Here is an 18,676-nt window from a genome sequence, read left to right as displayed (position 1 = left end):
ATTGTCAGTCCAAAATCTTGGCAGGCCTTGCTAAAACGATCCATGAGCTGCTGGAGATCTTTGGCAGAGTGGGTAGTGACAGCTGCATCGTCGGCAAAGAGGAAGTCACGCACACATTTCAGCTGGACTTTGGATTTTGCTCTCAGTCTGGAGAGATTGAAGAACTTTCCGTCTGATCTGGTCCGGAGATAGATGCCTTCTGTTGCAGTTCCAAAGGCCTGCTTCAGCAGGACAGCGAAGAAAATCCCAAACAAGGTTGGTGCAAGAACACAGCCCTGCTTCACTCCGCTTCGGATGTCAAAAGGGTCTGATGTGGAGCCATCGAAGACAACAGTGCCCTTCATGTCCTTGTGGAAAGATCTGATGATGCTGAGGAGCCTGGGTGGACATCCAATCTTGGGGAGAATCTTGAAGAGGCCGTCTCTGCTGACCAGGTCGAAAGCCTTTGTGAGATCTATGAAGGCTATAAAGAGTGGCTGTCGTTGTTCCCTGCATTTCTCCTGCAGTTGTCCTGCAGTTGTCTCCTGCAGTTCTCCTGCAAGGGAGAATACCATATCAGTGGTGGACCTGTTGGCTCGGAATCCACACTGCGATTCTGGATAGACGCTCTCTGCAAGTACCTGGAGCCTCTTTAGTGCAACTCGGGCAAACAGCTTTCCTACAACGCTAAGGAGAGAGATGCCGCGGTAGTTGTTGCAGTCACCCCTGTCACCTTTGTTCTTGTACAGCGTGATGATGTTTGCATCCCTCATGTCTTGAGGTACTCCACCTTCTCTCCAGCAGAGACAAAGGATTTCATGCAGCTCAGTGACGATGATCTCTTTGCAGCATTTTAGGACTTCAGCAGGGATGCTGTCTTTTCCAGGTGCCTTGCCAAAGGCAAGGGAGTCCAGGGCCACGTGAAGTTCTTCTAGGTGACCATTATAGTGACAATTATAGGACATTATAGGACCCGGGAAACTATAGGCCGGTGAGCCTAACATCTATACCGGGTTAGATGGTGGAATGCCTCATCAAAGATAGAACCTCAAACCGCATAGACGAACAAGCCTTGCTGAGGGAGAATCAGCATGGCTTCCATATGGGTAAGTCTGGCCTCACGAACCTTACAGAATTCTTTGAAAAGGTCAACAGGCATGTGGATGCAGGAGAACCCATGGACATTATATATCTGGACTTTCAGAAGGTATTTGACACGGTCCCTCACCAAAGGGTGCTGAAAAAACTCCATAGTCAGATAATTAGAGGGCAGGTCCTCTCATGGATTGAGAACTGGTATGCCTAGATGGTCCTGAGACCGGTGCTTTTCAACCTCTTCATAAATGACCTGGAGACGGGGTTGAGCAGTGAGGTGGCTAAGTTTGCAGATGACACCAAACTTTTCCAAGTGGTGAAGACCAGGATTGTGAGAAGCTCCAGAAGGATCTCTCCAAACTGGCAGAATGGGCAACAAAATGGCAGATGCATTTCAATGTCAGTAAGTGTAAAGTCATGCACATTGGGGCAAAAAATCAAAACTTCACATATAGGCTGATAGGTTCTGAGCTGTCTGTGACAGATCAGGAGAGAGATCTTGGGGTGGTGGTGGACAGGTTGATGAAATTGTTGACCCATTGTGCGGGGGCAGTGAAGAAAGCCAATTCTATGCTTGGGATCATTAGAAAAGGTATTGAGAACAAAACAGCTAATATAATGCCATTGTACAAATCGATGATAAGGCCACACCTGGAGTATTGCGTCCAGTTCTGGTCGCCAAATCTCAAAAAGGACGTAGTGAAAATGGAAAAGGTGCAAAAGACAGCAACTAAGATGATTACTGGGCGGGAGCACCTTCCTTATGAGGGAAGGCTACAGCTTTGGGCCTCTTCAGCCTAGAAAAGGCACCTGGGGGGGCATGATTGAGACATACAAAATTATGCATGGGAAGGATAAAGCGGATAGAGAGAAGCTCTTTACACTCTCACATAACACCAGAACCAGGGGACATCCACTAAAATTGAGTGTTGGGAGAGTTAGGACAAAAGAAAATATTTCTTTACTCGCGTGTGGTTGGTCTGTGGAACTCCCTGCCACAGGATGTGGTGACGGCATCTGGCCTGGATGCCTTTAAAAGAGGATTGGACACGTTTCTGGAGGAAAAATCCATTATGGGTTACAAGCCATGATGCTTATGTGCAAGCTCCTGATTTTAGAAATGGGCTATGTATCAGAATGCCAGATGCAAGGGAGGGCACCAGGATGCAGGTCCCTTGTTATCTGGTGTGCTCCTTGTGGCATTTGGTGGGCCGCTGTGAGATACAGGAAGCTGGACTAGATGGGCCTATGGCCAGATCTAGTGGGGCTGTTATGTTATGTTCTTATGTGGGGTTCTTATGTTATGTTAATTTTTAACAGTAAGAGTTATAGCAATCACCCTGAATATTCTTCATTCATTAAATCATTCAAACCTGCTGTTAATCAGGTCCCCAAGAGAGCAACTGCATCCCAAGTATGTTTAACCAACTCTCAGCTTCTCTCTCCTTTGTCTGAACATAGACAGAACTACCAACTGCCCATTTCTCTCACCCAGCAGAGCATAGATCTCTACCCCTGCACAAAGAAGCCCACTTGGGAAGACAGACAGTCTTTAAAGAAACTACTTTTGTTAAATCCTTAACTCTTAGTAACACTTTAGGCAAAGCCACTGACAGAACTATTCACAACAACCAGATGGCCCTAAGCAAATACAGTATGTTAAATGAAGCGACTTGGATGCCAGACCAAAACCAATCCCTGTGATCTGGCTTCAATCAAGTGGGTCAGGATGCCCTTCATGCTGCTGCTTCCCATTTCTACATCCCCAACTTCAACTGGCATGAGAAATATGAATGTCATGAAAATCACACACAATCAGAGCTTCTATCAGTGAGACCATGAACTCAGACCACAGAAAGATTTCTTTGGCATTCACTACAGCATCCCAGTAACATATAAATTGGGCCTAGGTTAGTTAATTAACCTCACAAAATCAACAGCTAGGACATGGGTAAGGTAGGCACAAAGCAAGGAAACGGACTCTCAAAACATAATTATCATGAGAGGACAAGGGAGAGGAAGGCACAGTGAATTTGTAGGACAGTTCTGATTTTAAACAGGAATTTTGTCCTGTTAAGTCATGCCCTTAAAATCACTACTTTCAATATTGAAAATGGAAAAGAAAAAAAAAAGACTGCGGTCAGAATTCCAAGATGGTGCAATTATTTCTTCATGTCCGAGAGGACTTCTCAGGGACAAATCCTTGTTGCCACACCAGAGGATGGTTCTGAAGCAGAATGAAAAGTTTCAGAAAAAAATAACATGACATAAGAACCTTCTAATCTAAGAAAAAAATCCTCCGCCCTGTCCTGAGCTCACCTAAAATAGCTCTTTAGATCTTAATAAATACTTCTAGGGTTTTTTCCTGTATTATTGGGAGAAAGACGTCTAACAAGTATTTCACTAATAGCACAATTAAGTCATAAAGGCTGCCACCAAACAGTCAAGTAACCACAGAAAAGTGCATCTTGTTTGTGGTAGGAACAGGATACGTACACAGTGCATCTCATTCCTACTTTGAGGTAAGTTACATCTGCAAATACAGTTGTTTGTGGCTTTATGCAGACCTGTTTGAGCTAGTTGCTGCTATCCAAAGCATTCTACAGCTGGGAGAGTTAACACAGCACACTACAGAAACAGGTTAACAAAGCATGCAACTTTGCACAGGTACCCATGGAAGTTCTCCTTTCCTGGGAGCCCTGCAAGATGAGAGGATTCCAACACCAACCACATGTGCCATCTCTGACATGTAGTAAAACAGATGGGAAGGAAGGCACAGTGAACCTGATCATTGCATATAGCATTCCTCAAGAAGAAGCACAACGTCTTCCTTCTTGGAAGCCTCTGAGAAGGAAGAAGATACGTCTGCAGCTGCAAGATGCATTGTTAACCCATTCTAGGGAGAGGAGATGGTAGCAGTGGTAGACAGTAAAATGCCAGGGAGTTTGTAAGCACCTCATGGCACCTGTTGCCCAAGAAAGAACCAAGTGGCCAGCATAGGTTCTACTTTTTAATGGGAAGACTAAAGTCTGAATCTACTCTTCATTTCACCTCACAGAAGATTCTCGTAGAGCAGGGGCACCTCAAACCTCTCACTGAGGAAACAAAAGATGTGCTGTTTCTCTCAAGGTGTGTGGTAAGGAAGGAGAGTGCGAGTTCTCATTTCCATTGCAATCTGCTACCCCAAGTCCATTTATGCCCCACTTCATGGTAGGCCTTAACTTACCAGAACATAAAATAACTCAACCTGCAGCTCCCCTGCTATAGCATTCATCTTAGCACCCCACACTTTCTTTACTATCTACTACCATAACATGAACAAGCCACCACAAACAAATGCTATTAAAAATGCATCCACGAGTGAATGATCAGTCTTAACACAAAGTAAATCCAATGACTCAGCCTTCCTCAGACAAGCGGGCATCTTGGTTGGCAACCTTCAGTCTCGAAAGACTATGGTATAAGCCTACAGCACCCGGTATTCCCAGGTAGTCTCCCATCCAAGTACTAACCAGGCCTGCTTAGCTTCCGAGATCAGATGAGATTGGGCATGTGCAGGCTTAGCCATACAGATATGACAGGTGGTTCAACATACAGTAATGCTTCCAGACAGGGATGAAGCTTTTGTCTAGCAGTAACATGCTTTGCAAGATGCAGCCTAGAGTTGCAAAAGTCTGAATTCAGCTCTCCACAAAATGAGAAAATAAATAAAAAGGCAAAATATAAATACATGAAGACAAACAGCTTTATCCACTCAAGTTCATCCTTATCACTAATTTACTTTTCATCATTTATTTATTTCAAAGAATTATACAGCTTTTGGTTTCTCAAGTTATAATGCAGGCCACCCTGAGGCAGCTTTGGCTGTTAGAAAAGACAGGAGAAACTTCCCATCTCCTCCCAAATCCATCTACAGAATTATTTTAAATCAGGCTTTGAGTGCACCACTCAACTAATACACGTGCAGCCAAGTATCTCTTCCTATCCTCCAGTATCAAAGCTGAATGAGTAGCTTTCATATCTCTCCATAGGAAAAAAAGATACTGCAAGATTTACATTTTTAAGAGAGCTAAGCACAAAAGATGACTACATTTTCCAGTGACCAAAAAGGTGAGATGGATTAGAATGCAAATTACCTTGGTTAGATCTTACACAATCATCTATACAAACTATACAATATATAATACATGTTCACACTACATAAAGTATGCCAAAAGGATGGGGTGGGAAGTAAGGGCTAAAAGTTCAGCTGAGCAGTATCAATATTGGTACACTGTATGCACTTACAGTTGTGTTAGGGATGTATGTGCTTGTATGTGTTTATTCCTAGAATAAAAAAAAATCAATATTTATAGATGCAATTATAGAGGCAGCATCCAGGCAAGGCCTGAGGCCATCTAGGCATACCAGACTCTGCATCAGAGCACACTGAATAATAAAACCAAATCAAGCAAGTATAATATCAAGAAAGCGGATGGCACCTCTGTGAGCTCCCCTGGTGAACGCCTGCAGTGTTGTTGGAAGAATTCTTCCCTCAACTATATAACCACATCCCACTCCAGAAACCACCACCAGAGCCACCACCCATCAACCCACCTGAGAATCCATTCCTCTATGGTGAGCCAACAATTGATGAAGTGAAAAGTTTTGTAAGGTAATTGAAGAACGGAAAGGTGCCTGGAATGGACAAAGTCACTGCACAAATGATCAAAGCTGGGGGAAACAACCCTGCTGCACAGGCTCCATGTCCTCCCAACATGCATCTGGCACTCAGAACACATCCCACTAGCATGGAAAAAAAGACAGAATCATGCCAATTCTGAAGAAAGACAATAGCCAAAAGTGCAACAACTACTGTGGCATCAGCCTCCTTTCAATCATTGGTACTGTGTATATGTAGGTCATACAATCAAGGCTGCAGAAACATCATGAACAGACCAGTCAAGGAGAGCAAGCGGGATTCAGGCCACATTGTGGCTGCACTGATCAAATATTTGCTATTCATCAAATGGTGGAGGAAAGGATCAGGTGTAGAAAGCAAACCATCATCTTCATCAACTTCAATTCTGCATTTGACTGTGTTCACTGGCCAGCCCTATGGAGGTCATTGGATGATCTTTAGTGGCATGTGCTCATTCTCCAACTTCTCCAAGCATCATACAATGGCTCAACTACCAGCATGCAGATCCAAAACAAACTATCCAACGAATTTCCCATCCAAATTAGTCTGCCAGTGAGATGTTACTTCTCCCCTGCATTCCAATATCATGATTGAGGCCATTATGCGAAAAGCATTTGAGGATAAGTGTGGAGTTCAGTACGACGTAAACAACTTCCTGATCCACGATTTTCGCAGATGATAGTGCCATATTTGCCAACACAGATGCAGAGGCCATCAACATCCTTTACCACACTGCCCAATACTACCATCTAAGAATCAATGTGGATAAGTCCAAAGTTATTGACACAGATGGATCACAGACCAACATTCACCTTGATGGAGTCCAAATTGAGCAGGTTCGAGAATTCAAATACCTGGGATCGCTGGTACGGGGGGGGGGAAGTGGCATCCATCACTGAAGTCCAAAGCAGGATTTGCCAGGCAACAGTAGCATTTGACTCGCTCAAATCGTGCCTCTGGAAGAAGGTCAATAGCTCCATGAGGACCAAATTCCACCTTTCCTGAACACTGATTCTGCCAGTTCTCCTATATGGATTGGAAACATGGATTCTGCTCAAATTAGACATGAACAAGCTTGAGATCTTCCAAATGCAATGCTTGAGACAGATCCTAAATGTCTCTCTTCACGATTGCCATCATAATGAGACAATTTGGATAAGGTACGATCATCAACCATCAGTCAAAGAACAAATCCAAATAATGCAGATTGCAAATGGTTTGGCCATATCTGCAAAATGATCACCAGTCATCTGCCACGCAAGCTCCTTTGGCAAGACTGACCTCCCAATAGGAGGGTTCAACAGGCATCACCAAAGAAAACATGGCTCAAACAAATTGAAAAAGACCTAAGAAACCAACAATTGACCATTAACAAAGCTAGAAATATCACCAACAATCACCAAGACTGGAAGTGTGTCATGAATGACACATGGATCCCAGCAGCACCCACTGAAGCACATGAATGAAAGGTCAGCCTCCTCCCTAAGCACCAGTCAAGGACTAAAGAAGATGCAACTATGGCAAAGAATATGAATGCATTCCCATTTATTTCAATACAGATCATCCTACATGCAACAGTAACATTTGCACTCCTTACCTTCTACTGTAAATCTATTTCACCTAAATTGTTCATAGAAATACAACTCCCATCAGTGACCAGTTAAGATCCAGTACATAGATTTATGGCAATTTAGGTTGCAATTCTGAGGGGAGGGGAGGGGAGGAAGCGCGGAGGGCGGCACGACCTTCCTGGGTGCCTTTCCCCCCGTGCGCACGGTCGGTGCATGATGGAAGCAGCATGGCCGCTCACTTCTCCCTGACACAGAAACAAACGGAAGTATTGCTCTCCCTTGCAATACCGGGTAGATGGGACTCGTCAGCCTAGGAAGGCAGCTCATCTAAGAGAAGGAAACTCTGACCTCAAACCTCCACTGCCTTGTGGCTACATCCAGTTGTGGAAAAGGCTTCAGGAGTCAACCTCGAGGCAAAATCCGGAGCCGGAGACCCTGAGGCAGTTCATGGCTGAACACAGTCACGTTCTGGCAACTCCTGCGACGCCGCTGGAACCAACCGTATTGGTTTCTGCCTTTCCATTGGACCATTCCAGCGACGTGGAGAGGGGGGATTTGCTGCATGGGTAACAGCCTATCCTCCATACCTTCTTTACCCAGGCTTCGCGCACTGGAGAGGACACTCCAACTTTGCCATACAGCGTCGGCACAACACGGGAAGCAGCAGTTTACCGGTTATAAGTCTTTGCTCGATTGGCGTAGAGCATGACGCCAGGGGCTGCTTCCGACGGTGGGAGAGATCATTGCATCTCATTGGGCAGCTACCGCCTGCCTTAAGCTGGGCAGTCCCCAGCCAGTAAGGTGTTGCCTCGCCACGGTCCGTTAACCTCATGGGGTGCGTGGGGTTTAGGGTGAAAACCGACAAGCGGATCGACAACTCTGCACCATGCAACAGAAAACAGAAAACTACTGCCCTAAAGCTGGGCACCTGGAATGTTAGGACAATGACACCTGGCTTCTCTGATGACCTGCAAGAAATAGACGACGCATGCAAAACAGCTGTCATCGACATGGAGCTGAGCAGACTGCAGATGGACATCGTCGCCCTTCAAGAGACTAGGCTGCCAGATTCCGGATCTGTCAAGGAGAGAAATTTCTCATTTTTCTGGCAGGGAAAACCACCAAACGAAACCAGGGAACATGGTGTTGGCTTTGCGGTCAGAAATACCCTGCTGAAATCCATCATCCCACCTACTGTGGGAAGTGAAAGAATTTTGTCCCTGCAGCTCCAGTCATCAGCAGGACCTGTCACTCTCATCAGTGCTTATGCACCAACTCTGTCGTCTCCAGCAGAAGCCAAAGACAAATTCTATGATGACCTGGCCACCACTGTCAAGAAAATCCCTGTAAAAGAGCCATGGGCGATTTCAATGCTAGAGTTGGTGCTGATAACAGTTCATGGCCCACTTGCTTAGGTCAGTTTGGCACAGGGAAGATGAACGAAAATGGCCAACACCTGCTAGAGTTTTGCTGACATCACGGTCTCTGTGTCAGCAACACGTTCTTCAACACAAAGCCCCAACATAGAGTCTCTTGGAGACATCCAAGATCAAAGCACTGGCACCAGCTCGACCTGATCCTCACCAGACGCTCCAGCCTTCCCAGCATCAAGATCACACCCAGTTATCATGGTGCTGCCTGCGACACTGACCACTCCCTGGTGTGCAGCAGAGTGAAACTGCGAACAAAGCGACTGTATCAAACAAAAAAGGAAGGAAGACCTCGCATTGATACCAGCAAGACCCGGGATCAGAGAAAAGTGGAGGAATTTGCACAAGCGCTTGAGGAATCTCTTCCAGGCCCGGCCGACGCAAATGCATCCAACAGATGGAAACATTTCAAGAATACTGTTTACAACACCGCCTTGTCCATATTCGGCAAGAAGACCAACAAGGTGGCAGACTGGTTTGAAGCCCACTCTGAGGAGTTGACACCAGTCATTGAGGAAAAGAGGAGAGCTCAAGCAGCATACAAGGCCTGTCCCAGTGAGCGCAACCTGCAGGTCTTCCGAACTGCTCGCAGCAAAGTCCAACAGACTGCCAGGAGATGTGCTAACGACTACTGGCTCCAGCTCTGTTCCGAGATACAGATAGCAGCTGACACGGGCAACATCAAGGGGATGTATGACGGTATCAAGCAGGCCCTAGGTCCAACACAGAGGAAAATTGCCCCTCTGAAGTCTGCCACAGGCGAGGTCATCCAGGATCGGGCGCAGCAGATGGAACGCTGGGTGCAGCACTACTCTGAGCTATATTCCAGAGAAAATGTAGTCACCGAAGAAGCACTGAACAACATTGAGTGCCTGCCTGTGCTGGAAGAGCTTGACAGAGAACCAACCCTAGAAGAACTTCACGTGGCCCTAGACTCCCTTGCCTTTGGCAAGGCACCTGGAAAAGACAGCATCCCTGCTGAAGTCCTAAAATGCTGCAAAGAGATCATCGTCACTGAGCTGCATGAAATCCTCTGTCTCTGCTAGAGAGAAGGTGGAGTACCTCAAGACATGAGGGATGCAAACATCATCACGCTGTACAAGAACAAAGGTGACAGGGGTGACTGCAACAACTACCGCGGCATCTCTCTCCTTAGCGTTGTAGGAAAGCTGTTTGCCCGAGTTGCACTAAAGAGGCTCCAGGTACTTGCAGAGAGCGTCTATCCAGAATCGCAGTGTGGATTCCGAGCCAACAGGTCCACCACTGATATGGTATTCTCCCTTAGACAACTGCAGGAGAAATGCAGGGAACAACGACAGCCACTCTTTATAGCCTTCATAGATCTCACAAAGTCTTTCGACCTGGTCAGCAGGGACGGCCTCTTCAAGATTCTCCCCAAGATTGGATGTCCACCCAGGCTCCTCAGCATCATCAGATCTTTCCACAAGGACATGAAGGGCACTGTTGTCTTCGATGGCTCCACATCAGACCCTTTTGACATCCGAAGCGGAGTGAAGCAGGGCTGTGTTCTTGCACCAACCTTGTTTGGGATTTTCTTCGCTGTCCTGCTGAAGCAGGCCTTTGGAACTGCAACAGAAGGCATCTATCTCCGGACCAGATCAGACGGAAAGCTCTTCAACCTCTCCAGACTGAGAGCAAAATCCAAAGTCCAGCTGAAATGTCTGCGTGACTTCCTCTTTGCCGACGATGCAGCTGTCACTACCCACTCTGCCAAAGATCTCCAGCAGCTCATGGATCGTTTTAGCAAGGCCTGCCAAGATTTTGGACTGACAATCAGCCTGAAGAAAACACAGGTCATGGTTCAGGATGTGGACTCACCTCCCTGCATTAAAATCTCTGCGCATGAACTGGAGGTTGTCCATGACTTTGTGTACCTTGGCTCAACGATCTCCGACACTCTTTCTCTCGATACCGAGCTAAACAAGCGCATTGGTAAAGCAGCTACCACGTTTTCCAGACTCACAAAGAGAGTCTGGTCCAACAAGAAGCTGACGGAACATACCAAGATCCAGGTCTACAGAGCTTGCGTCCTGAGTACACTTCTGTACTGCAGCGAGACATGGACTCTTTGCTCACAACAGGAGAGGAAACAATGCTTTCCACATGCGCTGCCTCCGACGCATCCTCGGCATCACCTGGCAGGACAAAGTTCCAAACAACACAGTCCTGGAACGTGCTGGAATCCCTAGCATGTATTCACTGCTGAAACAGAGATGCCTGCGTTGGCTCGGTCATGTTGTGAGAATGGGTGATGGCCGGATCCCAAAGGATCTCCTCTATGGAGAACTCGTGCAAGGAAAGCGCCCTACAGGTAGACCACAGCTGCGATACAAGGATATCTGCAAGAGGGATCTGAAGGCCTTAGGGATGGACCTCAACAAGTGGGAAACCCTGGCCTCCGAGCGGCCCGCTTGGAGGCAGGCTGTGCAGCATGGCCTTTCCCAGTTTGAAGAGACACTTTGCCAACAGTCTGAGGCTAAGAGGCAAAGAAGGAAGGCCCATAGCCAGGGAGACAGACCAGGGACAGACTGCACTTGCTCCCGGTGTGGAAGGGATTGTCACTCCCGGATTGGCCTTTTCAGCCACACTAGACGCTGTTCCAGAACCACCTTTCAGAGCGCGATACCATAGTCTTTCGAGACTGAAGGTTGCCAATACAATAAAAAGGGTTGCAATTCTAAGAAAGAACAATTCAGAACAAGGGGCTTACTCACAAATAATACCCAATATATTTAGATCTGACATATTAATCTCACCAACTGCAGTGGCATAAATTTTGAATACCATGACTTAACTGGGTTATGAATTTGGTCATAATTCTTAGTTTGCTTGTACAATTCCTTTGCAAGCTATGAAGTCTCAAACTTATAAAATGCCAAAGGAAACTGAATTATAGAGATGTGATCTTTGAAGTATAAACAAAGGATGGGTTTTTCATAAATTTTTCCTGTCAAAAATAATTTGTTATAAATACCATTTCTAACAGAATTTAACTTTACCCATTTTTGCCCAATCCACAGGTGCACACTTTTGGTCCCTGTTGCATAAATGCAACATTGGGGAGAAATGGCTTAACTAATTTTAAAATTAAAAAAGCATTAAGAGGCAACATAAAAACTGCACTTTTTGCCAAATGCTTTTCTATCAGATGTTGAACTTTATTTAAAATTTCCATGACAGTACTTCATAACTGCAGTCTCAATTCAAGGTACAGGATCTTATCTACAGGAAGAACTGGCTGATAAGAAAACACTGGAACCCCAACTTAGGTAAGAAAGTTAGATGGGAAAAATAAATCAAGAAATACTTTAAGACCAAATCTTTATATAATTCTTCTTTACAAAATTAATACTAAGGGCGCAATCCTATCTTGCGCTGGAACAGACAACCTAAGAGTTTTGCACAGTATTCCGCACATGATAGGTGCCCAAAGCGGCTCAGCCAGAGGTAAGGGGAAACTTTTCCCCTTACCTCCAGGTAAGCCACCCTTGCACCTATGGGTCTCCTCAGACTTGTACCAGGAGAGCAAAGCCACTCGAAACCGCTCCAAACTCCCCAGGAACGGGGGTTGGGATCCGGCATAACTGCCAGATTCCAGCCCCATCTCCTGCTCCCCACCCACCTGCCCCTGGGGCCACCTACCACCCATCCTCCCATGTCCCAGAATGCCTCCCTCCCACTTCCTTCCCCCCACCCACCCCAGAGTCTTGCATCAGCCAAGCTCAGCCAACACAAGACTCAGAGCCTCTGTCAATGTGGAGGCTTATTCTGGCCTAGCCGACTCATGAGGAGGTGCAAACATGCCTTATGGCATATATGCAACAGGGACCAAAAGTGTACACCTGTGGATGGGACAAAAATGGGTTAAGTTAAATTCTGTTAAAAATGGTGTTTATAACAAGTGCAGCTCAGGACTGCACTGTAAATGATATACTGCTTTTCAACAAAAGTTCACAAAATAGTTAACATAGCAAAATAGTTATCCATTCATGAGCAAAACTCCTTCTCCATCACCCCAGACATAACATTATGGGGTTAATACTATTCCCTAGCCAAACATATTGCTATGCAGTAGTGTTAAAAATAATGGATGTGGCTTAATTTTGCAATACCCAAGAATAATACTGCCACATCAAAATAGGATCCTCAATAGTGAAAAATACTGAAGTTGTGTTCTTCCATCATTTTCAAGTTAAGTGCTCAACACAAAGAAAAGTTGGCTTTGATTGCATATTTACATGTTTTTGAGTCTATAATTGCTTCAAAACCAGCAAGTTTTTACTATCTTATGAAAAAATCCATCCATACATGTTTTGGTGAGATGCCTGAACTGACTCCATCAGAGAAGTCTTGGTTTGTGAGTGGCTGCTAAACCAAGATCAGAAACTACAGAACTCCGGAGATTATGCAGGATTGTTTCATACCCCTATGGCCTTAAACACAGAGAGTTTTCAAGAAAATTGCAGGGAAGTATGATAAACCAACCAACAAGAGAACTGCTGTCTGATTATTTAGAATGCGGAGTCATTCACTTATTGAAACTATCTCTTTGTCATCCAGAAGCTAGGACTCCCCCAAAACACAAAGTTTGAGATGCATCCATGATAAAAAAAACAAGCATCTTGAATCAAAATCTCAGATCAAGAGAACATGGCAGAAAAATTTATACTCGGGAATCTGTTGAATACTTTTCAAAGGAAAAACAAATCTCTTTCTATCAAACCACAAAGGAACGAGAACCTTCTTTGAAGAATACACTTACATAAAGGTTTAAGATCACTTGTCTCTATATAGAACTATGATCAGGAAGATAATGCAATTTTGGAAAGACTAGCTTTGTTTTGTGCTTTAAATTAAATCCATAATGTCATCTGAAACAAAAGCTACCTCTCCAAACAAAAGATGGATTTTAAAAAATGTTTTATTCCCATCATACATCAGTACACTGCAGACACTCTGGACACTCACCTTCAGTTCTTACAACAGCCCTTAGCTGAAAGCAAAGCCTTCGGAATGCACTGACAACCCTTGAGATGTCACGCTGTCCTGAATTTCTGATCAGTCAAACCCTTGTTGCATAAATGGATGGAAGAAAACGAGAGAAGTAATTTGCACTCGTTGCCTGATGAAGTCAGGGTGCTGCTAGACAACCTGATGACGAGCCTTTGGATTCAAAAGGGAGAGAAAGCACCCCTCATCTCTCAACATAAATGGATAGAGGAGGGAAAGAACCAAACAGATGTATCCTGAGGGGAAACAAAGAGCCTGAGACTGCCAGTTCAACCGCACAGACTCAGTAGCCAGTCACTCCACCCAGCTGTGTTTAGTTTCTGCCTCCTAGAAAGCAGAAAAGGAACAGGCAGGTTTGCATCTTTGACTGGACAGAAGCGAACATCACTCTGTTTGTCATAACCTCTTTCTCACCATCCATCCGTCTCTTGGAATGCTGGAGGCAGAGAAAGCAGAATAGATTTTTATGCTTATCCCAGCAACACACAGAGACACCACTGCTACTTTCTCACAAAACTGGGAGTGTTTTATCCTCTCTAGCAAGCCCCAGTTCTCTCTCTCTCTCTCTCTACTTTTCAATAGCTGTCCCTTATTTTAAGAACAAAGCCCTGGCCTCAAGGCATCATAATCCCAGTGGATTTGGCCAAATTTATTTCTTCCAGGGTCTTGCCCTCCTCAGCCGAAGACCGCCTTAGCAGCCAGATACCAACTCAGGGACCTGCGGTGGGAGGGAGGCAGGTAAGGCAGAGCTTCCCCACTGGAGTTCTTTGAAAAGGACCACCACTGTGTGAGGTACCCAAGCACCCACAACCCACGCACTCTGCTTGGGCGACATTGCAGCAGCACTTTTTGAAGGACTCCAATGGGGAGGCTCTTGCGCCTCACAGATGGCAGCACTTTTCGAAGGAATGCAGTGGGGAGGCTCTGCCTCACTTGCCTCCCCACCTTGCGCCTCACAGGTGGCGACTCTTTTCGAAGGAATGCAGTGGGGAGGCTCTGCCTGAACTGCCTCCCCACCTTATGCCTCACAGGTGGCAGCGCTTTTCAAAGGATTCCAGTGGGGAGGCTCTGCCTCACCTGCCTCCCCACCCACCACACATCCCTGCATAGCACACTCACAGTGCAATCCTATGCAGGTCTACTCAGAAGGAAGTGCCTTTATAGCCAATAGTGTTTACTTCCAGGAAAGTGTGCACAGGATTGCAGCCTAAATAAGTTCAACTGGTCTTCACCCTTTTCTAATTAAGCAACAATGATAACAGTGCCCTGGAAATTAGCCAAGAGCAGAGCAATTAAGTAGCCATTAAGTAGCGTCAACCCCAGTATCATTCATACTGAGGATGGGGGGAGATGCCAGGCTCACAGCACCCCCCAACCCACCTGCTCCCCCTGCGTCCAGCCAGCCTCAGGCAGCCCAGCCAGGCACTCCCCTCCCTCACAAACTGGAGAACAGACCAAGAGTCACTCAGTCCGAACTAACCAATGAACGCCCCGCGCAGCGATACGCCCCGCCCATCCTCTGTCCGAAGCAGCCAATAGGGGACGGGGGGTGTGCCGAAGTCCCAGACGCCCTCCTTTTCGCTTGTCGCAGTGCAGCGGCCTCCTCGCCGCCCTTCTCTCCCTTCCCACGCGCACAGGGAGGGGCCATTCCACCCCGCCCCCCCCGCGCGTCTGGTCGCCTAGCAACGAGCAGCTTCGGGCCTGCCGCTGCCAGCGCGGATCTCAGAGAGGTGGGAGGCGAGGGCTGGGCCCGTCGATGGAGAAGCGTCCGCAGAGAGAACACCCTCCCCCCCCACATCGATTCAGAACACGTCACTGTGACCTCACCCAGGTTCTGACACTACGTGCCGCAGCGTGATGTCACTCCAGGCACAACCACCGTTCTCTGACGTCATATTTTCACAAGGTTCCTTCTCAAGCCATTCGTGTCTTAAGACTGAACAACATAATTAAAACTTAAGGACAAAACAGACTAAGAGCCTAATTCTGAAACAGTTCTGGGGTTACATCCTATCAGGGACGGGCTGTGGGTGGGGAGGCAGGTGAAGCAGAGGCTCCCCACTGGAGTCCTTTGAGAAGCACCACTGCCGTGTGAGACGCCAGAGCACCCACCACCCACATGCTCTTGAGGCAGAGCCACCCCACTGGAGTCTATGAGAAGCACCGCCTCCATGTGAGGCACCCAAGCACCCACTATCCACGTGCTCTTGAGGCAGAGCCTCCCCACCGGAGTCCTTTGAGAAGCACCGCCGCTGTGTGAGGCACCCAAGCACCCACTATCCACGCACTCTTGAGGCAGAGCCTCCCCACCAGAGTCCTTTGAGAAGCACCACTGCCATGTGAGGTGTGTAAGCTCTGAGGGACAGGGTGGTGGGTGGGGAAGCAGGTGAGGCAGAGCCTCCCCACAGATGTCCTTCAAAAAGTGCCGCCGCCCTGTGAGGCACCTGAGCACCCACAACCCATGTGCAAAGAACTCACAGCCCAATCCTATCCACACTTTCCTGGGAGTAACCCCTATTGACTCTAGTGGGACCTACTTCTGAGTAGACATACATAGGATTGTGCTCTTAATTTAGTTAGCATTTTCATATAGCCATTAGGGGTAGGAAAGAAAAGCTATAGGTTAATTCTCAATTTTCCTGCTGGGCTGACTACCTGAAGACAGAACTGAACCGACCATTCAAGGCACTAGGTGTCTCACTGGTTGTCCTACAACATTCCAGAGTAATGACTCTGGGAAAACCGAAATTTCGGCTGTAACAGGAAATACAGAAACAGTTCAGCCCACAACACATGGATCAAATAGATCTCTTTATCTACTGTGATATATTTTTAGATCTATTGTAAGGAAAAATAGATTGATCAATCCATCGCATCTTTAATTCATGAAGAGGTGCTAAGCCAGTCAACCGGACTAACATTGTATGTTAATTTCACATATTCTTGGCCAATTTCATTCAGAGAAAATTTCACTTTTGCTGAGATGGCCACAATACACCATTATTTGGAAAAGTGTATTTTCAAGCTTTCTAGTGTGATAGAATTATTTCATATGCAAGGATATTATGTCATGTAAATATTTTATTTACACAAATATTTTTTATAAATATTTAATATGTAATACTGAATCATTTTTATTTTACATACATATTTTATATGCTGGAGTGCCCAAGCACTTGAACATGCCTCTGCAGTTTCATACTTCATGGTGTACAAATGCACTTTTTAAACACTTTTTGAACCTCCCCCCCCCCCATCCAGTTCTGATTGTGCCTTTGGTGTATCTACAAAACACAGGCAGACACCAACTTAGGCATACACATTATGGAGGAAAAAGGAATGAGATACAGTGAAAGGGAACTCCAATAGTAATAACCCCATTTGTCGTGCTTATAGTATATAACAGATATACTGCTGTAAAATAAAAAGGCCTGTTTTATGTGTGTGCCTACAGAAGTGAAAATATTGCAGTTAAAGCAAAAATTGAGAAGGGAAATTGCCTATCGTTGCATTTGTTACTCTGAGAAGTGCCAATACCAGCATAACTATCATAGCTTCCCACAAAGAATCCTAGAACGTCATTGGTAAGTGGATTGAGAACACTCTGGGAGAGAAGCACGGACCCACTTTACAGAATTACAGTTCCGAGAGTTTGTTGGAGATGAAATTATTGTTAAATCAGTTTTAATAGCCCAATCCTATGTATGTCTGCTCAGGAGCAAGGCCCAATGAGTGTCCCCCCCCCCCCAATTCCATAGCAGTTCACTGTATGGGTAATAAAATGTATAACAGCTGTCTTGTGATTCAAAGCAAACATGTTTTCACTTGGGACAGCCTTGCAGAAACTTCATATTTCAAAACTAAGGATTCCTAGATTCCTATCACATAGCTGGTTTTAACTAACCCAAAGTCAGCTATACACTATGTCAAAGTAAGAGCCAAACTACATGTCCCCTTAAACATGTCATTAACAAAAGCATTTAAGCTTAGAAGTTCCTCTTTTTTAAAAAAAAAAAGGGCAATTACAAGAGAGGGAAAAGTTGGGACCATGGTGTGTGGGGGTTTGAGCTTTCTCTTTAAGCTGTTTTCCTGCCAAAAATCACACATAGCCCAGAACTGCTATATGACTCCAAAACAGCTTTTTGCAACAAACAGGTAGGTTTGCCTTTGCCCAGGGAGACGGGGTCTGTATATCAGCACAGGTCCCTTACAGGGAACTTAGGCTATACCTTAGCTTCTCCTTAGCACACTAGTTTCCCATATTCAGTGATTTTGTATGGGTGTGCTTTCAATGATATGAGCCTAAGTGGTACAGCCCAATTTTTTCCATCTCATTGAGAACCAGAGCATTAACTCTATATGAAGTAAACTATATAGAATCAAGGCTCTTGTCTTTAATGCTGCATCAACAATGGACGCTGCAATCTTTGTCCAGGATCCAAAAGATACTGTTCCACATGCCTACCACACTTTTGATTTGATTTTGTAAATGGCAGCCACAGCCCAGTGACTTTGAAACATCCATTTTGTTCAAGTTCATAATGTTTATGACTCTTTTCAGGGCTGGCTAAGGACCAGCTTAAACAAAAGGCAAGGCACACTGACATACTTCATAGTGTAAGGTTCTGTACTTAAAGCTATTTTAACAACAGACTGGGTCACAAGGAACCCTTAAGCCTGACCTACTTTACAAGAATTGTCCGTGTATACTGCTGAGTTTCTTGGAAAGGCAGGATAGAAATGCAATGTTTCTCTCTTGTTCTCATTGTATTTAGTCACACAGCAGGTACCTTATCTGTTTCTGTTACTATACTCTTTTCATTTCCGTGTCTGAATAAATATAGCCAAAGTCAGGCTTTGTGTGAAATAGAGCCCAGAAGAACTACACC

At 45.6% G+C, this 18,676-nt stretch overlaps 1 protein-coding gene across 4 annotated transcripts in view; it reads right to left on the bottom strand.

The window, feature by feature from the left end:
- Nucleotides 1-15,207, bottom strand: part of SANBR (SANT and BTB domain regulator of CSR) — a 62,636-nt gene extending 47,429 nt beyond the window's left edge. For 3 of the 4 annotated variants that reach the window (XM_066611934.1, XM_066611936.1, XM_066611937.1), the window contains exons 1-2: nucleotides 15,168-15,207; nucleotides 13,746-13,846 (exon numbers count right to left, since the gene is read on the bottom strand). The gene's annotated coding sequence lies outside the window, so the exon portion shown is untranslated. Of the gene's footprint in view, nucleotides 1-13,745; nucleotides 13,915-15,167 lie in introns of those variants that run through there. The other variant, XM_066611935.1, reaches the window with a different exon arrangement.
- Nucleotides 15,208-18,676: the final 3,469 nt, after the last annotated feature.

This window comes from Tiliqua scincoides, chromosome 1 (genome assembly GCF_035046505.1).
Source record: "Tiliqua scincoides isolate rTilSci1 chromosome 1, rTilSci1.hap2, whole genome shotgun sequence".
NCBI lineage: Eukaryota > Metazoa > Chordata > Lepidosauria > Squamata > Scincidae > Tiliqua > Tiliqua scincoides.
Note: the sequence above shows the minus strand (reverse complement) of the source record. Positions and strands in the feature narration are given on the sequence as shown.